This window comes from Mus caroli, chromosome 4 (assembly GCF_900094665.2).
Source record: "Mus caroli chromosome 4, CAROLI_EIJ_v1.1, whole genome shotgun sequence".
NCBI classification, from domain to species: Eukaryota; Metazoa; Chordata; class Mammalia; order Rodentia; family Muridae; genus Mus; species Mus caroli.
The window spans coordinates 112,680,625-112,685,823 of NC_034573.1; the positions used below are offsets into that span (position 1 = coordinate 112,680,625).

General features: G+C 43.7%; 1 long non-coding RNA gene across 1 annotated transcript in view; it reads right to left on the minus strand.

Annotated features, from left to right (window-relative positions):
• Positions 1-4,169, minus strand: part of LOC115030890 — an 11,436-nt gene extending 7,267 nt beyond the window's left edge. The window contains exon 1 of the long non-coding RNA XR_003836483.1: positions 4,108-4,169. This is a non-coding gene — a long non-coding RNA (uncharacterized LOC115030890). The remainder of the gene's footprint in view (positions 1-4,107) is intronic.
• Between the last annotated feature and the right edge of the window lie 1,030 nt (positions 4,170-5,199).

Here is a 5,199-nt window from a genome sequence, read left to right on the forward strand (position 1 = left end):
AGAGAGAGAGAGAGAGAGAGAGAGAGAGAGAGAGAGGGAGAGAGAGAGAAAGAGAGAGAGAGAGAGAACCTAAAATCTATTTCCCTCTGTAGACATAGAAAGGGGAGCTGACAGGCCCACAGATTTGGGTAAACAAGTTAAGGACCTGTCTTGAAAGGTGTGACCATCCTGGACCCACCAGCCAGAAGCATGACTGCCTGGAGAAAAAGCCCTCAGTTTTGCTAGTAGATTGGAAATAGCATATGAGAGGAGAGGAAAGGATTACATATGACTCACAATCTTCTGTGACTCTTGTTTTGTTTTGGAGACAGGATTTCTCCATGCAGCCTTGGCTGTCCTGGAACTCACTCTGTAAATCAGGCTGGCCTTGAACTCACAGAGATCCCCCTGCCTTTGCATCCAGAGTGCTGGGATTAAAGGAGTACACCACCACCACCTGGCTCACTCTGTTAAATAAAACTGGCCAGTTCTCTTCTGCGTTGTGGGAGGCTGTAAGGGCACAGAGTACTCCCATTTCTCTTGGCCTTACCACTTCCCTTAGAGGAGCCAGAGGTGTAATCTCAGACAATTGGAGCCTAACCCTGAAGATCAGTGATTCTTAAGCCTTCTCTGTTTCTCCGATAGTACCGAAATGCTCAGGAAACAATACACCACACACTACTGAGCACTGTGGAAGAAACAAAGCTCAGTCCAAATGGGCAGAGTCTGCCAAAGAGCTAGCAAAGATCAGGACAGATGCAAAACAGACCACAAGGGGTGACTAGACTCTACGTGTTGTCAATCCGAAGTTCAGAAGATCAAGAAAAGACAACTGACTGAACTCTCTTCAGGGAGCTGATCCCTGAGGAAACCTTACTTACCAGAAGGCTTGAAAGGTGGGTGTGAGGTAGCAGGTGACTGGGTCAGAAAAGAGCTGCACAGAGCAGAAAAACAGCACCAAGGACAGAAAGTGACAGGATGCCGAAATCACAGTCAAGAATGCATGAAGAGATCAGAGTGGCTGAGCACAGGAATAATGGGAAATGACAGGAAATGACGAGGGAGCAGGAGCTGGACCTGGTGGTGAGGCCTTTAAACCTACCTGCAGGTGAGGCTGAGGCAGGAGGATTGTAAGTTGAAGGTTTGCCTTGGTTAAAGAGTGGGTTCAAGGTCAGCCTGAGCAGCTCTGTGAAAACTTCTCTTAAAAATTCAAAAAAGTAGTGCTGGAGAGATGGCTCAGTAGTTAAGAGCACTGATGTCTCTCCCAAAGGTCCTGAGTTCAATTCCCATCAACCACATGGTGGCTCACAACCATCTGTAGTGGGATCTGATCTGCTGTGTCTGAGGAGAGCGGCAGTGTGCTCATATACATAAAATAAATTAATAAATCTTTTCTTTAAAAAGATAGACTGAAGTCAAAGGACTAGAAGAAACCAGATAGTACAAAGTCTCACGTGCTAGATTAAAGATTTTGGACTATCTTGCAAGGAAGACCATTAATCTATCATGATGTGTCTTTATTTTTTCAAATAAAACATTTGTATAGAACCCTGGTATATAACAGGTATTAAAATGGGACTATTTTCATGAAATGGCAAATGAACAGAAGTTAATATCTTGGGCTTTCTTGTTTTCCCTTTCTGTCCCCCACTTTCCTGCCTCACCTTAGTCCTGAAGTGGGTTTAGCTCCTGGATCTATTTATTCTCCTTTCTAAAGCCATACCATGGCAAAGGGGAAAATAAACACAAGGAGACCAGAAAAGGAAGCTGATGCAGAAGTCAGGGGCAAGGGATGGCGATGGCTTGGCTTGTGGTATAATAGTAGGAACGAGAAGAAATGAAGAGATTTGCTGATGAGTAGAGTGGGTGGGAGCTGTGAGCGTGAGTGTGAGGAGGCTGTGCAATGGCGTATCACTACTTTTCTTGCTTACACTGCTAAACGGATATTTTCTTAGGCAGACTGCGTCCCCCGAACGGGGAGTAAGTGATGACCTTCGCGAATGTTCCATTGAGGTGATGTGGGGGTCTCCTGAATGTGTGAGTAAGGACTGGACCTCCGAAGACATCTGGTCAGCAGACATGGATTTAGGAGTTCTGGGCTTGAAAGAGTGAGATGAGGAAAGGATCATCCTGAACTAGTCAGCGGGGAGTTAGAAGAGAAGACTGAAAGAGAAGATTCAGAAGGAGTGACTAGTGAGAGAGAGAGAGAGAAGAAAACCAGAAAAGTTCCCGTTTCCCCAGAACGTTTCTACCCCCAAAATGCCCCGGGGGTGAAAGCAGGATGGGAAGGTGCTGGAGAGATGGCTCAATAGTTAAGAGCCCTGACTGCTCTTGCAAAGGACCCAGGTGCAGTTTTCAGCACCTACTTCTCAGCTCGCAACTGTCTGTAACTTCAGTTCCAGAGGAACCAACATCCTCTGCAGGCTCTTCCATGCACCTGGTGCCTTACAACTATGCACAAGCACGTAATCCTTTTCAGAATATTGCTAAGGGAAGAAACTTTTTTTTTTTTTTTTTTTTTTTTTTTTAAGGTATGGGAGGAGAGCTGCCATGCGCCATGCAGGGAAAGCTGCAGCAGGCAAGTGCGCTCCCTGGAGGAGGCCCGCCAGTTTGCACGCACTCTGGAAAGGCGTGGCCCCAGAGATTTTTTTGACCCGGGATTGCTTCTTGCTAATGATGTGGTTTCTCAGATTTGTCACTGTCATACTCCTCATTTATTTGGCTTGGTGTGAGTGGACACACAGAGACCCTCACTGCCTACAGCCTTGGTGTGATTACTTCCTGGTTAATAGCCCACTCTGTTGGGCAAATCTCTAGCAGATCAACATGAAGATGAAAGTTCTTAAGATAATGCTGTTTAGATGAATTAATCCTTTTATGGAATTCCTGATCTGTTTTTAAGTAGTTCTAGGAAGTTAGCTTGCTTTAAATAATTTTGGGAAGTCGGGGTAGTTGAAAGAAACTTTAAAATTATAATCAAGAATAAAACATGCTGGGCTGGAGAGATGGCTCAGCAGTTAAGAGCACTGACTGCTCTTCCCAAAGTCCTGAGTTCAAACCCCAGCAACCACATGGTGGCTCACAACCATCTGTAATGAGATCTGACGCCCTCTTCTGGAGTATCTGAAGACAGCTACAGTGTACTTACATAGAAGAGGTTTCAGTGTGCACGATGAAATAGAAAGGTTTTGAATAAAGAATAAACAATTCTGTTATGAGCATAAGAACAGAGAACAGATTAATCGTCTGCCAGTCTCGCTGATCAAGACATCAAAAATAAAACATAAGACAGACAACCTGTTCCTTAATAAATCCAAATTGTCTTCGGCCAGGTATGAGAGAAACTTGCTACTATAGACTTGGCTTGCTTAAACTTTATTAATCTATGACAAGAAAATTACTGCTTTGGGATTACGATAAACTTCTGGAAAGAAAGGATTGGCGAAAATTGTTTAGTTAGACATAAGTCTCAAAAAATGATATTCCTGTCATAATTTCCTCTTGTGTAATGATTTTAATCTGTTTTTGAAGAATATGTATTTGTGGTCATTGTTTAGTTTGTGGCTACAAGGTAACTTTCTAAATAGAAAAACTTTGTGTTAGGGATATAAAAAAGGGTTAAGAGAAAAAAATAAAAGGCTAGAACCTTATACTCCTTCTGTGTGTGTGTGTGTGTGTGTGATCCCCCCTTTCTCTAATAGCTGGCTGCCACCAGCAGCAGCCCCCATCAGCTGCTGTTAGCACTGGCCCCAGTCAGCTGCCATCAGCACTGACCGTGATCACCGCTGTCACACTTCACTGCCTGCCATGGTTTACCCTGTGGTGTCAAAGCTGGCCTTTGACAGAGAGCTAGAGAGATGGGCTCAACTGTTAAGGACACTTAACAGTTGATGCTCTTTCAGAGGACCTGAGTTCAGTTCCCAGTACCATGGTCACCCACAGTTCACAAGTGCCTGTCACTTCGGCTTTAGGAGATCCAGTGTCCTCTTCTGGCCTCCATGGGCACCTGTACACAACTACACATGCAAATAAACAAAGAATTCATCGTAGGGGGAAAAGGCACTGTAAATTTGTGTTGCATGCCACAGGATGATCATGTGAGAAGGAAAATGGGGGAGTGTAGCTTACCTTAGCTGCTTAGAATCACTCACTGTGGCTTTGACTCCAATATCTAGGCCCCTGGTTGTCCCTCTGAGTCATTCCTTCTCTTCCAAAAGAAAATTAAGTTTACCTATGTCTAGGCTGCTCGGTCTACTTCCTGCTTCTAGGGGGCAAAGGGGCAAAGGCCTCTTTTCATCTAATTTGCTTATGTCCTAGTTGGCTCTAGATGTAGAAGACTGTGCCAGAGTAATTCTCATTAAAGTTTGGTTATTAAATACCACTTCCCCATCCCTACCAACAGGTGCATATGTTTGAATTTTTGGTGCTTGGTCCCCAGATAGTGACACAGTTTTGAAAGGGTAAGAATTGTGTACATGGGACCTTGCCGGCAGATACCGAGATAAAGGTGTGGATTTTAATGGTTATAGACTGGCTCCATAAAACCTGTGCTGTCTATTTCCAGATTTGCCAAAAACGTGACAATCTAAACTACACACTCTGATGCCACAGACCAAAGCTGCTCTTGGGACCATGAGTGCCACCACACCATGTCCATCATGATGCACTGAGTTATCTACCCCCTGAACGGGGAATCTGAAATGGTAGTAATTAATGACGATGGTTGTGTAGCCTTACAAAAAAAAATTATTATTTTATTTATACAAAAAGGTTATTTTATTTTATTATATACTTGGAAAGGTGACTTTTATAGTGTGGGAATTATATGACAAATAAAGAATACCAAAAATGATAACAAGGTGATTTATGCCACTACCAAATTTAGTTTCTACATAGAGCAGTTCATGACAACCTGCAACTCTACCTTCAGAGAATATAACACTCTCTCAGACACTTGCACAACATACGCACACACACACACACACACACACACACACACAAAACAAAACAAAACAAAACAACTACAAGCTATTGAAACCCTGTTTTGGATTTCCAACTCTTAAAATATATAAGATGGCAAGGTGGCTCAGCAGGTAAAGGTGCTTGCCACCAAGGCTGACAACCTGAGTTCAATGCCCAGAACCCACGAGGTAGAAGAACCTGATGCCACAAATTGTCCTGTGACTGCCACATAGATGCTGTGGTATTCATGTGCCCATA